This window comes from Pelodiscus sinensis, chromosome 11, assembly GCF_052426305.1.
Source record: "Pelodiscus sinensis isolate ZL-2025 chromosome 11, ASM5242630v1, whole genome shotgun sequence".
Taxonomy (NCBI): Eukaryota; Metazoa; Chordata; order Testudines; family Trionychidae; genus Pelodiscus; species Pelodiscus sinensis.
In genome coordinates, this window is record NC_143062.1 from 49,912,007 (window position 1) to 49,927,947 (window position 15,941).

At 45.1% G+C, this 15,941-nt stretch overlaps 1 protein-coding gene and 1 long non-coding RNA gene across 14 annotated transcripts in view; one reads left to right on the top strand and one right to left on the bottom strand.

The window, feature by feature from the left end:
* FHIT (fragile histidine triad diadenosine triphosphatase) overlaps positions 1-15,941 on the top strand; it is a 1,114,957-nt gene that overhangs the window by 215,499 nt on the left and 883,517 nt on the right. The window lies entirely within an intron of this gene.
* LOC142830896 (uncharacterized) overlaps positions 14,239-15,941 on the bottom strand; it is a 79,311-nt gene continuing 77,608 nt past the window's right edge. For both annotated transcript variants that reach the window (XR_016350461.1, XR_016350460.1), the window contains exons 3-4: positions 15,661-15,711; positions 14,239-14,365 (exon numbers count right to left, since the gene is read on the bottom strand). This is a non-coding gene — a long non-coding RNA (uncharacterized LOC142830896). The remainder of the gene's footprint in view (positions 14,366-15,660; positions 15,712-15,941) is intronic.

Below are 15,941 nucleotides of genomic sequence, written 5' to 3' on the forward strand. Positions count from 1 at the left end.
TGTCTGTTTCTTCCGCGAGCATTTCTGTATTTTCTTCCATGCTGCTTCTAAGCTGGGGAAATACCCTGGAAAAATTCTAACAAGATTCCCTATCTTATCCTCTCCCACATTTCTCTTTCAAACCTACCTCTGCTGTGATATCCTGCGATCACTCATGTTTGGGATTTTTTAGGCTGGTCTGAGCTGAGCCTGCCTCCTTTCTGTCAAACTCTCATCATTTTGTGACTTCATCCTACCCAAGCCCTTTTTGTCTGTTTAGTCCTTGTTCAGAGGCCTGACTGATTACAGGCAGTCCCCGGGTTACATGGATCCGACGACTTACATCGGATCCCTACTTACAGACGGGGTGAGGCAACCCCGCACTAGCTGCTTCCCCCCAGCAGACCAGGGAGACGCGAAGCTAGCGCCCCCCCCCCCCCCCCAGCAGACCAGGGAGACACGGAGCAGCTTTTCTCAGCAGACACCTCAGCTTGAGAATAAAGGACTGAGGGAAGTGAGGTGTGGGAGAATAAAACTGAGCTCTGGAGACATGTTTGGCTACAGTTTCCCCTACAATATGTACCAGTTCCGACTTACATACAATTTCAACTTAAGAACAAACCTACAGTCCCTATCTTGTACGTAACCCGGGGACTGCCTGTATTAGATAAACACAGTGTGGCTAGGACTTTAGTATTTGTCTGTCCAGCACCACAAACACTGGAGCTCTGCTTCTTGCTTGCCATCATAATACGTGTAATAAATAACAATATCACTGCAAACTAAGTGATGCTCAACTGTTAGGTGATGTCATTACATCATATTTCTTAGAAAATGCTAGACTATCCCTTCTCTATAACGTTTCAAATTTAAAATGCAACAGGCCAAAGATTCAACTCCTGACCTTGATTGTTCTCACAGGAGTGGATGGAATTCTCCATCTGTGGCCTTGATATCTTGTGCCTTCTCCAAGTCCCTCGCTTGCCCTATCCAGCTCTGTCAGCATGGCTGCTGCACCTGGAATCCTCTAAACAGTGGAAGTGAGAGGGTGTGTCTTGTAAGTAGAGTAGGCTCTACTCATTGTTCAGCACAGCCCTGGGCTATATACATTTGTAGTGTATTCCTTCCAGAGCTGGAGAAGGAATGATGGATGGGTGCCACCTGGCTCAGTGCTTTCCGCTTGACTCACAGCAGCTGGACCTTAACTCTCTCTTCTGTGAGGAAATTGTGGGGTACCAAGGACTATGTTGGACTTACAAGCCATCTTTACAGCTTGTGGTTTTCTGGTTCTTCTCAGTTCTGCTGGGAGCTGCAGACAGTTTGCAGACAAACAGCTTCCAGTGAAGTAGGGTGAGTTGTGCTCTCTGCTTTAGGGAGCAGCCTGCTTGTGCTTTCTGTCTCTGTCTCTCTCTCTCTGGGTATGTCTAGACTACATCCCTCTGTCGCCAGAGGGATGTAAATTAGACAGACCGAAATTGCTAATGAAGCGGGGATTTAAATCTCCCATGCTTCATTAGCATAAACATGGCCTCTGCTTTTTGTCGCCACGGAGCTTTGGCGATGAAAAGTGGCTGTCTATCGCTCACTTAAAGCCTTTGGTGACAGATCCTGTGTATCTTGTTATACGAGGCATAAGGGATCTGTTGCCAAAGGCTTTAGTGAGCAAGAGAACTGCTGCTAGACTGCCGCTTTTCATCGCCAAAGCTGCATGGTGACAAAAAGCGGCGGCCATTTTTATGCTAATGCAGCACGGGAGATTTAAATCCCTGCTTCATTAGCAATTTCGGCATGTCTAATTTACATCCCTCTGGTGACAGAGGGATGTGGTCTAGACATACCCTCTCTGTCTGTGTCTCTTTGTCTCTCTCTCTCTGGAGCTACATCTACACTTCAGCCTTTTTTCGACAGAGACAATGCAAATGAAGCACTCATATTCTATGCCGATGCTTTTTGTGGAAGAGGTTTTTGTGCAAAAGTAAGCAGTGTCAACAGAGCCGTTTTGTGCAAACCCCCCTTTTGCTCAAGATCCCTTTTGCCTCAGAAAAGGAGGTATACAGGATCTTGTGCAAAAGAGCTTTTTGATAAAATGGCCCTCTCGACATTGCTTGTTTTTGCGCAAAAAACTCTTGCACAAAAAGCATCAACAGAGATATTTAAAGGACAGCATGACAAATGCTAATGAGTGCTTCATTTGCATTGTATCTGCCGACAAAAGGTTGCAGTGTTGACGTAGCCTCTCTCTCTCTCTGTTCCTTGTGTTATAGTTCTGGATTTTAAGGAATAAAGAAGTGTCATGTTGCATTCTTGCAGCAAGTGTATTTTATGTGTTTAACTAACTTGAGTGCATTCCCAGAACATAACAGAAATAAGGAGATTTGCATATGGAAGTTTCCCAAAAGGGCATCTAATTCTATTTACAGTAGACTCTCTGGGGATTTTAATTTGCCTGGGATGATATAGCCTAGCAATAGCCATGGATCCCTGGGGTTAGTGAAACATCATACGATAAAAAGGGAGGATATTTTGTTCACTTTGTACAAGATCAATTTCCCTATCAGTACGTGTTGAAGTAACACTTTAGATCTAATCTGGTCCAATAAAGAGAAATTAGTAAATTAAGCAACTATTATGAATCGTTTGGGAAATAGCGATTACCATTTACCGGGATTCCACATGATGGCCATTGGAAGGATGTGGGATACAAATGCATGAATTAAACTCTGAAATTCTCAGGGTGACCTGAGAAAATGAGGGCTATATTAAACAAAACAGATCAGCAATGTTAATTAGCCAGGCACACTTTAATTAGGAGGACTGTAGATAAAAATTGTCTAAAGTTTAAAGGGTGGTGGGCTGACTCCAGGGAAATGAATACTATTATCTAAAACTCAACATAAGACTTTAACAGCCGTGTGGGTTGAGGGAAAAGTTGTCTTAGTTAAGTGGAAGCACAAGCACATTAAATTATAGATAGAGGGGGGAAAGGTGCTTTAGTAAAGCTCTGTAACAAGGAATAAAGGGACTATAAACACATGCTATTTCTAGCCCTGAATGCAGGGTCCCCAGTAGCATAAAGTCCATCCACAGGGAGTTTGTGTTGGTGGGAGTTACTTCCCTTCCCTTCCACTAGGTGCTCCCGGTGGGCCAGCACATCATCTGACCAGGGAAGTGAAATGGAGGGAATGATGGGGGGTGGAGGGGTTTGTATTGATTCAGTGCATCTCCTGGCCGGCCTCAGCCAATAGAGCTTCCATGGAACCTTGATTAGAACATGAAGGTAGGTGCCTCAGAAGCGGGTAGCAGTGGAGGCAAAGACAATAAAAATGGCGAGGCAGAGAGTAAAAGCATCTGCAAACATGATGAAAGAAGAAAAATAAGAGTAGGACCATGAAATAGGGTATCTCACCAAAGAACAATTTCAATGTATTCTACAACTCTGTATACCGTAAGCTATTTGGGGCAGAGCCCTCCTTTTTTTGATATGTTCATGTACATCATTTAGTGCCATGAGGCTATGGCATCTACATCAGACTACTGTTAATAAATAATAATACAATAAAGAGCATCTCTCCTGCTCTCGAGGGGCACATCTACACAGCAGGGCTAAACTCGAAATAAGCTTCGCAACTTATGACTATGAGCCGCCATTGTGACATGGCCGTGAAAAAGGCTAATACGATCTTGGGATGTATTAGGCGAGGTATTTCCAGTAGGGATAAGGAGGTGTTAGTGCCATTATACAAGGCATTGGTGAGACCCCATTTGGAATACTGTGTGCAGTTCTGGTCTCCCATGTTTAAGAAGGATAAATTCAAACTGGAACAGGTACAAAGAAGGGCCACTAGGATGATCCGAGGAATAGAAAACCTGTCTTATGAAAGGAGACTCAAGGAGGTTGGCTTGTTTACCTTAACCAAAAGAAGGCTGAGGGGGGACATGATTGCACTTTTAAAATATATTAGAGGGATAAATACCAGGGAGGGAGAGGAATTATTTAAGCTTAATACCAATGTGGACACAAGAACAAACGGATATAAGCTGGCTAGTAGGAAGTTTAGACTTGAGATTAGACAAAGGTTTCTAACCATTAGAGTAGTGAGGTTCTGGCATGGCCTTCCAAGGGAAGTAGTGGGGGCAAAAGATCTATCTGGTTTCAAGATTAAACTAGATGGGTTTATGAAGGGGATGGTTTGATGAGATAACATGATCTTGGTAACTAATTGACCATTCATTATCAGTGGGAAATAGGTCAATGGAGGGATGATAGGAGTTACTATAGAGAACTTTCTGGGTGTCTGGCTGATGAGTCTTGCCCGCATGCTCAGGGTTTAGCTGATCGCCATATTGGGGTCGGGAAGGAATTTTCCTCCAGGGTAGATTGGCAGAGGCCATGGAGGTTTTTCGCCTTCCTCTGAAGCATGGGGTACAGATCACAGCTAGAGGATTCTCTGCATCTTGTGGTCTTCAAAGTATTTGAAGGCTTCAATATCTGAGATATAGGTGACAGGATTATTCTGGGAAGGGTGGGTGAAATTCTGTGGCCTGCACTGTGTAGGGGGTCAGACTAGATGATCATAATGGTCCCTTCTGACCTTAAAGTCTATGAGTCTATGAGAACTTGAGCTACGCTAATTGCATAGCTTAAGTCGAAATTGCATATTTCGATTTTTGGCACTGTTCATACAGTTATTTCAAAATAGAGCACTCTTCCCCCAACTTCCTTTAATCCTCATATAACAAGGTTTACAGAAGTTGGAGTAAGAAGCCCGTTGTTTCAAATTTATTTTGAAATAACGGGCTTGCTGTGTAAATACACACTACGTTATTTCGGAACAACTGGCATCATTCTGAAATGACACTGCTGTGTAGACATAGCCTAGGTGTCTTGAAAATGCAACTTGCTGAAAAATAAACAGTGGAAAAATTAAATGCTTTCCATGTATTTATAATAGATAAGGAAAATCTTGACTATACACTCATGAAAAATAATGTTTTTCATGGAGTAGATAAAATAGATGATTTTTATAATTTTTAAAAACCTGCTATTTTAATTTAAATTGATTTTGAATTTTATTGTAATATATTTTTCTTTCAAAATTAGCATATTACAATTACATGTGAAATTATGACATTTTTTAAAGCCAAGATTTAGAACAATGTAATAAAATAAAATCATATGAATTAAATTAAAAATATTCAAGCAGTACAAGTTTGCTGTTAGAGTTTTAAAGAAACTCAGATTATTGAACTGGTGGAAGTCACTGCCTAAAGCATTTTGAGCCTGAGTTTGTTGATGTCTTTGTGACAGCACGAGTCTTTTCTCAAGAACAGAGAGAATTTTTTCTTTATTTCAGTTTATTTAGTTCAGATCAATTACTAATTTGTTGAAAGTTGGGAAACTGATTGGACGTTTAAAAAAAGCCAGAAAAGTTGTTTTCCTCTGCCAACCTGTGAATAAAAATGATGTGGGAAAGGATAATATCTACTACTTTTAAAATCTCAAAAAACATGTTGACCTGTACCAATCAGTCCAGTTCACTCACTACAGCTAATACCGCCTTTGTTTAATAAATCAGTTAATTTAAAATACAAAACAAGCACTATCTGTAAAAAGATAAGCAGGCCTCTTCTTGTTGGGGCCTTTATATAATCCAGGCATCCAGGCAGGGTCTGCCCATCCATCCAATTAGGGACCCGTAGAACTTTAATACCAAGGTTGTTGGTCAGGGATGCTTGTTCATGTATCACTATGGCACAGCAACTAAGGTTTGCCAAACCAGGCCTGAGTCTGTAGGGCTGTGGGTGTTCTGGACATCCAGAGATGGCAGTGGAGTGGAAGTCGTGATTTGCTATAAGTGGGCTCCTCTTGTTTGTGGTGGTGTCTGCATTATTGTTGGAAACTGTTGCATATGGAAATAGTAAGGCCCAGTCATTTATGTCTTAGTTGGTGAAGTATTGCAGGTGTTGCTCCAATACCTGGTTTACTTGTTCTGACTGGCCATCAGATTGTGGAGACACACCCGGAGGCAGAAGAATTCCTCCCATCAAAATGGAGATCTGAACTGTGAACCCCAGTCCGACAAGATGTGGTTCAGGAGGCTGTGGATAGGGAGCAGAATGAAAAGTGTCATCTCTGTCAGCTTATCCTTTCCTATCAGTATGTTATGTCGTTCCTCAGATTTTGGTAATTCAATAATGAAGTCCATTGCAATGATAGCTGAGAACCTCCAGGGGGTCTCCAATAGATATTAACAACCCAAAAGGTTTAATCTGGGGGAAATTGAGTACAGTAGCAGGTATTGTAAGACCTGAGGTAGGCTTGAGTATTGGACCTCAGAAATTCACAAATGCTTTGTGGTATTATCCAATCGCTAACTGCTTCTGCCTTCCAGAAATTGAGGCAAACTCCCTTAGTGGACAGAATGTAGCCTAAGAATTCCACAGTAGGTGGTTTGAAGATGAGTTTCTCCAACTTAGCTTTCAGCCCATGTTGGTGGAGTTTTTCAAGGATTTTTTATAATGATGGCTGTACATAGGCAGGGCTTCAGAGTAAATTAGGTTGTCATCTAAATAGACAGCCACATAGTGCTCCAGTATATTTCGTAAGACCTCATTAAATAGATCCTGAATGGCTGCAGGAGCCTGAGTAAGTCCAGAAGGAATCATCAGCTGTTTTAAGTAGCCAGGGTGTGAAAAGTAGTTTTTCACTCATCGCCTGAATTCTGACTAGGCTGTGTGCCCCTCTAAGGTCTAAATTCAGTGCATGGGCTTCTGGATCAGAGGCTGGTTCAGACATGGAATATATATGGCCAAATAGAATCTTGGTCCCGGCTATAAACTGGTCAGACAAACATATTCTCCTGTGTGTCATTTTATGAATACATCTGAACACTCTTAGGGTACATCTAGACTACATGGCTCCGTCGACGGAGCCATGTAGATTTGTTTGTTTGGCAAAGGGAAATGAAGCCGCGAATTAAATATGCGCGGCTTCATTTAAATTTAAATGGCTGCCGCGCTGAGCAGACAAACAGCTGATCAGCTGTTTGTCGGCTCAGCGCGCTAGTCTGGACGCTCCCCTGTTGACATGAAAGCCCTTTATCGACCTCCCCGGTAAACCTCATCCTACGAGGCATAACGGGGAGGTCGATAAAGGGCTTTCAGGTCGGCACAGGAGCATCTAGACTAGCGTGCTGGGCAGATAAATAGCTGATCAGCTGTTGGTCGGCTCAGCGCAGCAGCCATTTAAACTTAAATGAAGCCGTGCATATTTAAATCACGGCTTCATTTCCCTCTGCCGATCAGCCTAATCTACATGGCTCCATCGACGGACCCTTCATGGTTTGCCAGAAGTGTGATGCCTGATCCCGGGAGCAAGGAGGTCCATTCTGTTGCCTGAACATCTCTCCCTGCCTTGCCTGAGCAAGGCATCCAATGTGAGTTTCCAGATGCTTGAGCTCAGAAGTCAAGAAGCAGAGGTCCTGGCGAAATTTAGAATTAGGTCTTGTAGTGTGCGGATGCAAGGAGATGCATGGATTGAGTTTTGCCAACCAGGGGTCTTTGAGTATCAGAGGGAGCTGTAGGGGTCCCAATCAGATGACATTTGAGGAGCTTTAGATTTCCCCACCCATTACTCTAGTTTCTGGACTGATGGGGGTAGAGGCATGCAGTGATCTATCAGGGACAGCCATTCACTGTCTGAATAGGCAAGTAGTGTCCATGAAGTTATTTCTGGCTCCAGGGCAGTGTTTCTTAAACACTGCCACGAGGCAGTCAGAGGTGTGCCAGGGAGAACAAAAGACTTCAAAATGGCTGCCCTTTAACGAGGCAGATGACCTTTTTGTTTCTCAATAATATCCCCCCGACCCTTTTTTTTCCTCAATAACTTTTCCCCCAGCCCTTTTCCCCTTTTTGCTCAACAAAAAAATCGGTGGTGTTCCCTATTAAAAAAAAATATTGTTTGGTGTTCCTCAGTCTTAAAAAGTTTAAGAAACGCTGCTTTAGGGGAAGTAGGGAGTGTTTGTCTGGAGTCCATGGAGCTGGAGTTGTCACCTGAGTTGTAGGGGTGAGTCACTTTTCATGTGTCAGGCCAGAGGCAGTGTGAGTTACAGGATGGGCCTTAGTGCTTTCTTGATGTCACAATAACATTCCTGGCTTTTTCCACCATTCCATTTGCAGTGCTAGGCTGTGCTCCTCCACTGCTCTCAAGAGATGTTATTGTTGCCCAGATTTCTTGTAGAAATCTAAGGTGATTATTTCACGGGCCTGGAGAACTGCACGCTTTTCCAGCCAGCTCTGTTAAAAATATATAATGTAGCCTCTGTGTCTTTCTGTCTTTAAACAACACAAACTTTAATCCTTCCGTCTTGATACCGTTTGGGATTCTCTGCTAGGTAGAGGTTGAACCTCTTTAAACAGGGACTCCCTGGTCCTTCACATCTGTGGTCCGGTAGGATGATGGATGTGGCCGGACCAGTGAGTCCCAGTGGAGGGCCGGCAGCTAGGTTGCCCAGTGCCCTGCATCTGGGCTGCTAGGCACAATCTAGCGGGGCTGCCTTGTGGGGCCAGGAGTCTGGCGCACAGGGAGCTGGGAAGGGTGTGGAGGGACCGGCGTGGCACAAAGGCTAGCAGTAGCAGGAGAGCCAGCCAGGAGACCAGCAGCTGGTTCAGGTCTAGGGGGCCAATAGGTGGAGGGCGAGATGTGACCTCCCCTGGTCTGGCAAAATCCCTTCTCTGGGACTGGTCGGGTCCCGAGGGTGCTGGACCAAGGAGGTCCAACCTGTACTTTCCATGGAAGGGAGGATTGAGGGTATAATGAAAGCTCTGCTGTAGCTGTGGACCTTTTTCTGTGTGAAAGATTTATTTGTATTTTTTTCTAAATTCTGTGTAGGGATGTAATAGTGTAGTTGATTAACCAGTTAACCAATAAACTTTTGCATATCAGTTAATGCTGTAGACCACATGCATTTCCCTCCCCACTTGCCTAGGAATTTTTTAGCAGGCTGGCCAGCAGCCTGGGAAGCTGGATCCAGGACCTACCCTCGCTGTGGCTCTGCATTTAAAGTCTATTAGGAGCCAGGCAGGCAGGCAGCCCGGCTCAGTTCCGACTCTCGCTGGGTCTGGGAGCTCAGATGTCCCCCAAAGAGGGGCTGCTGCCACCTGGCGTTTCTGCCTCTGTATCAGAGGCAGCAGTGCGGGGCAACAGGCCACCAATCCATGAGGGGAGCTGGTTTTTAAACTGGTTCCCCTCATGGACCAACTCCCACTTGGCACCCCATGCTGGTGCTTCTGATTCAGAGGCAGCAGTGCAAAGTGGCAGGGGGCTCCTCAGCTGGCCGCTGGCCTCACCCTCGGGGTACACTGGCTGCTGGCCTCACCCCCAGAGACTATAGAATACTCAAGTACCTGGTAAGAATTCATGAGGTTAATCGACTATTCAATTAACCAATATTTAACAACCTGTGATGGGCTGGACAAAGCCGACCTTCCCGCTGGAGGCCTTTCAGCACCCTGGCCAGCAGCAGAAGCAGAGGAGAGGTCCTCCATGCTGGGTAGAGGGGCAGCCCTTGTGGAAACCAATCAGGGTGCAGCAGCCCGATATAAAAGGAACTGCTAGGCCAGGGCCAGGCAGTTCCTTCCTAGAGCTCAACCCTGGCAGGCCTCAGGACTAACTGGGGAAACCTCAGAACTTTGGACAGCTCCGAGTGGGCGCCGCACATTGTGGCTGGACAGAGCCTGGTTCTACGGCTGGAAGCTTGCCAAGAAGCAAGGGCAAGGACGGTTCAATCCCAAGACCCCAGAGAGGGGCTGGATGGAGCAGAATCCTGGGGAAGTGGCCCAGAGATATGACAGCAACTGAGGACATTGAAACTTAAGCAGGTGACTGCTATTTAGGGTCCCTGAGCTGGGACCCAGAGGAGTGGGCCGGCCTGGGTGTCCCGCCCCCCCCAACTCCCTTGCAAACCACACCCGGAACAGGGGGTAAACGAAGAGGCCTGATCTACGGCCACTGCTTGGATGTTGACTCACCCCGGACAGGCGAGTAAAGACAGTGAGACTTCCCTCAGCCACCTAGGGGCGCTCACCTGAAGGGCAGAACCTGTTACACAACCCTAATTCTGTGTTCTTAAATGTGTGCAGTGCATCTAGAGGTGAAGCAAGAGAAGCATGTAACTGCTGAACTACATGCTTTTGGGGCCAAACCCTCATCTCCTTACTCTCTTTTTCTAGTCAGAGGAAGCAAGTGAGTGGCAGTTCTCTATTTAGCCATAATCCTACCTGCGTGGTAGGAAGCCTCAGTAAGACATGTTGTTGTTTCCCATTTGTGGGTCACATCTGACAGGAGGCACCCTGACCTGTAGCTGTGAGACTTGGTTGAGACTCACTGGATTTATCAAAATCGGTATCTCCATTTTCCAGGATTGAAACTATAGTGGTGTTGGGCAGCAGACTGCTGTTAGAGGTCCTTGCACTTTGAGCTTTTGGGTGGATTTAAACAGTAAGGCTTTAGGAGCAGGTTCAGAATGGTTTAGTTCTTGGACAAACGAAATCCTAATTCCAAACATTGGGTTTGTCAGACCTGGTTGGCTAAATGGCTGTAGAAATACAAAAGGTCACAGTACAGGGCTTTAGCTGCGAAGAACCTGCACTGACTTCCTATAATATAAAGAATGTGTTTCCTTCCACACTGTTTGGTGTCATTTAAAAATAGATTTGACCATTGCCTCATACTGAGATAGAGAAGAGTTTGGCATAGAAACAAATGTAAGCTATGGAAAAAGACTGTCAATTAGTTTCTCCCATTTCACTGCCGTTCAAATACTCTCAGGACTCTACATTTCAATATAGCAGACCTTAGTTTTCAGAGTACTTATTAAACATGCACAGTGATGCTTTAAAATAGTCCCACCTCACAAAGTGTTTTGCTCAAGACACGTTTAATATTTAGACTGTTGTGTTAGATATATGCAATGTGAAGTGGAGGATTCCTTCAGTCTCCCTTTTAATTTTCATTGACTGCACTTAAAGCTAAAGGAGCCTTAGGGCCTCTGATATTTTTTCAAAAAATCTTGATTAGTGAAACATGAACTACCCTTTCCCATTTGTGTTATGGTCTAAATTATCTTCCTGTTTACAAAACCCAGGCAGGCAGGCAGGCGTTAACGCTGTTTTGCTGAAGTCAGGAAGACATGGTGGGTGAGGTAATGTCTTTTATTGGACTAACTTCTGGTGGTGAGAGAGACAAGCTTTCAAGGCACATAGTGCTAAGTAAGTCCATTAGTCCAGAAGAGAGTCCAATAAAAGATATTACCTCACCCACCTTCTTTCTTTAATATCTGGGACTGATGCAGCTACACCCACATGTGCTGAAGTAAAACATTTTCCTGAGCCCTTCCTTGCTGAGTCTTGAAATGTTCTGACTTCTTACCTCTTGTCTGAGTTACATTGGCGTAAAGCAGGAGGAGAGGAAGGGTGGCTGGTTGTCAAGGTACTTCAAGTGCAGAAGGTGGGGGCCCGCAAGAGACCTTAAAATACCCTGCTACTACAGGGTTCTGCTTAAAAAAACTCCCTAAGATCACACTTCCCCTGACTATGAGTGGTATGCTGCCACCATCCAAATGTAAAACCCCTTAAGAGACCAGGAAGAGGCCCTTGGAATTTCTTCCTGTGAGATACCCTCAAGCTCTTTAACCTTCCTTAGAAGAGAGCTTAAAACCAAACTGTAATGCCTTAATAGCTGACCTTCAATCTGAGATACGTACACACAGAACTGCCTGCTTTCTAGGACACAGGAATCAGATCATAGTCTTTAAAATGTGATTATATTAACAAAACAAAGCAGACATATTGGTAAAGCTCTCTTGGTTGCTATGGGTTATAGATCAACTAAAAAAAAAAAGATTAACGCACAGAGCATTGCTTCCCTGGGATTCAGTTACATGGGCTCAGCACAGAGGAGTTTAACCTACCCCCCAAATAAATAACCTGATTGCATCTAACTAAACATTCCCTGACTGCTCACGTCTGTTGTCCCAAAGTTCCATCCTTTTCAGGTATCGATATTGCTTGGTTTCCAAGGCTTACTCCATCTCTCCCCCAGCTCTTGCTCTGAAGTCACACAAAACAAGTGAAGCAAGCAGAACCTGTTTTCTATTCAGAAATTTCTCATCCTCTTCCCATTGGCCCTTCTGGCTTTCTGCCAACACTTCCTGGATACCCACTGTTTCTGGGTTTAACCCTTTACAGGCAATTTAATTAACTGCATGGCTGGGATGTCTAGAGAGGGGCAGTATCCCTCCCATCCATCACAGTGGTCTAGTGATAAGGCATGAACCTGGAACTCAAGAGACCCACTGCTTTTTTTTAGTAAGGAAAAAGGTGCTGGTACTCCGGGGGGGAAAGTTGTTGAGAAAAAAAAATAAAAAAATCCCACAACCTGCGCTGGGAGCTGAAATGCCGACAGAGCATCTTAAGAGCCATGTGTCTTAAGCGGCCTTCCATTGGGAGTCCAGCTGCCCCAGGAAAAGAGGTGCCAGTACGCCCGAGGGGAATGCAATTCATTTAAGTTATGCAGGGAAAATAGGTGCCGATCCCGGGGCATACTGTCACAAAAACAGCACTGAGGAGACCTATATCTGCCTTTGTGTCTCTGAACCTCATATCTTCCTTGTTGGAAAAAGAGAATAATGCCTCCGTCCCTCACACGGATACTACGTGAAGATAAAGTCCAGTCCTGATTACGAGCTAGGAAGATGTTACAGCCAGAACCGTGTAACACCAGTTTATACACCAGTATAAACATGTCCAGAATCCAGCCATTTTTTTTCTGAAGGAAGCTCTGCACACCAGCTAGCCTGACCTAACGTATGGAAGGCCGCAATGGGGAGTAGATTCGTGAGCAACCATCACGTGTCAAAAGACAATTTCAATGTTGTCTCTAGAATGTGCAAATATTTGATGAACACGGGAACTGCCTGTGCCCATTGCGTAGTGAGCACTGGGTCTTATCTCCCATCAGCTGCAAAGCTAGTGCATGCACCCAATTCGTCATCTTTGCACCAGGGAAGTGAGTAGCCGTTTGGCTCCTGATCCCAGAGCAGGTGGAACTGAGCCATACTAAGTAGTCTAAAGGGGCCCAGTGCGGGGCGAGACAGCAGAGGAGACAGATCTCTCTGGCTCTGAGAAGCCCAGGGTTAGGGTGCACAGAGGCAGTGGGGGCAGCTCGCTATGGGGTAATACAGGCTCCAGCAAAGGAAGTCTGGAGAAACAGTTTGTAAATAGAGAGGCAGAGACTTCAGCAGCCCAAGAGGGAAGGGGAACAATTCCGTTTCGCTTGGAATTTTGTGTGGACTGATTTACGATACCTTGGAATGAGTCTGAACGTAGGTGGCTTGGCCGGAGGAATGAGCCTCAGAAGCCAGACGCAGAGGTGGAGGCCAGCAGACGGTGCTGGGGCCAAAACCAGGGACGTCCTGCACTGAAACAAGGGGGGTGAGCCCTGCCAGATAGCATTTTTAGGGTAAATCTTGATTGCATTAAGCATTCCGATGGTGGTTAAGCAGTGTGAATACGCAGTCACTTTCCTGATTTCACTGGGGTTATTCCTGATCTCCTCTGTTAAACTTTACCTGTTTGCTTTAAATCTGGGAACTAGATACACACACACACTGGTTATCTATTTATATAAATACAATATGCATTATATGACTAGAAAGCCAAGATGTTTATCTCTAGTGAATATCACTTCATGTTTTTCAGAGGGTTGATAGTGTCTGTGATGCTTAGAGTCAGTAGTTTCTCTCTGATGCTTATTGTTTTTGAACATCAGATGGTGGAAATCAGAACGATCAAGTCTTGGTAACATTTTTCCTGTTTGACAGTATATTGTCACGTCATACAAATCAGTGGAGTCAGGCATGAATGCACTTGCCTTTTCAGCTAGTACAGTAACAATTAAAATAAACACAAACAACACCCGCCCCGTTTGATAGATTTTAATATTTTTTTGTCCTCGTTAATGCTTTTTAGCTTGTTGCCAGGAACCTGTATTTTAGCCTCACTTATGACATCTCTGGAACCTTTTGTTTGTCTCCTTCTATATCTCACTGGACCCTTCTCTCTGGCATTTTCTTTTCCATGTTGTCAGGGTTGGGGGAGGAGGGGCTTGCTCTTTTTTTGTCTGTTTCAGGCTCCTTTTCATAGCTTATTGTGTGTCTCTCTCCTTTCTGGTTCTCTTCCTTCCCACCCTCAGCGCTGCTGGTGTGCTGTGCATTTCACTGAATTAAGGAGCATTCATCCCCAGCAGAGCCACCAATGTGGAAAGTTGATTATTTCTCTACTGATGCAATCTCTCTCTGCCAGTGACCACTGTCGCATGTGCCACCTGCTGAGATAACAGACCAGTTAAAAAATAGACTCTTTCTAGATAATATGCCATCCACACACTTACCTGAACATTCTGCTACTCTTGCACTTGATTAAATTGAGGGGAGATTAGTCTTGATACCCATATTTGCTTAGTGATTAAAACAGCAGCTTTTGACCTGCAGGTGGAGGAAATTAATCATAACAGGGATCATTCTAACTTCCTCCCGCCTTAGAGAGTGTCACAGGGTAGCTGGCTCTTTGATGACCCACCTCCCAACCAGTGCTTTTTTTTTTGTTTAAAAAGAAAAAGGTGCCGGTACTCCAGGGCTACGTCTAGACTGGCATGATTTTCCGGAAATGCTTTTAATGGAAACGTTTTCCATTAAAAGCTTTTTTGGAACAGAGCGTCTAGATTGGCACAGACGCTTTTCCACAAAAGCACTTTTTGCGGAAAAGCGTCCGTGCCAATCTAGACGCGCCAAAAACCCCCGATCGCCATTTTCGCGATCGGGGCTTTTTTGCGGAAAACAAAGCTGAGCTGTCTACACTGGCCCTTTTTGCGCAAAAGATTTGGGCAAAAGGACTTTTGCCCGAATGGGAGCAGCATAGTATTTCCGCAAGAACACTGACAATCTTACATGAGATCGTCAGTGCTTTTGCGGAAATTCAAGCAGCCAGTGTAGACAGCTGGCAAGTTTTCCCGGAAAAGTGGCTGATTTTTCTGGAAAAACTGGCCAGTCTACACACAGCCCAGGGGAAAAGTTGTTGAGCTCTGACTGGAACTGGAAGTTCTGGTATTGTGTCTGGAGGTGCTGGTACTGCGTACCAGGCAGTACCATCACAAAAAAAGCACTGCTCCCAGCTAAGCCTGACCAGTTTGGGATCAGGCAATTATAAAAACCAGCAAGTGGCTTACTTGGGGCAGAGGGCAGCCAGGAGGCTGTGCTAGGGGCAGGCTGAAGAGATGCGCTAGTGTAATATGAAATGAATGAAGCGGAAGCCCTGGGAAGAGGACCTTAACCAATCTGTCTAGACCTGGTACCGTTCCTTCCGGAGTTGAAGGGACGGTCCAGTAGCCTGTGGGTACTCAGCACTCAGCTGTCCTGGCTAGCTGCCCTTATTGAGCAGTGGCACTGAGTACATGAGCATGGTGAATGGACCGTGAGTGGTGCACTCCCCCTCCCAGAGCAAAGCCTGACTTTCAGGTTCGTTTCTGCTTTCTTGCATGAACAATAAAGCCAGGACAGTAGACAGCTGTGCATGTCCGCTCCCCCTTGGTCTGTCTGTCTCCTTCACCGCTTGAGCCAAACATACCATTTGCTGATGCAGGATTTGCCTCCCTAGACTGTCCTCTGCTGCCTCTGTCTGAAGAAGAAGAAAAAGAAAGAAAATAATTTGATAAGAGGGAAAAGTTCACCTAGAGGCACAAGGTGACAGACTGCTGCTTTTTGCCACTGGGATTCTGTGGGCCAGCTAGCTAGAGAGGGGCAAATAGGCAAATACAGACGGAACAAAGGATCGGGCAACTGAAATTACCGTATTCCTTCAAAAACCAGTGGGGAGAGCCAGCAACCACACTGACTGACTGCGAGCCG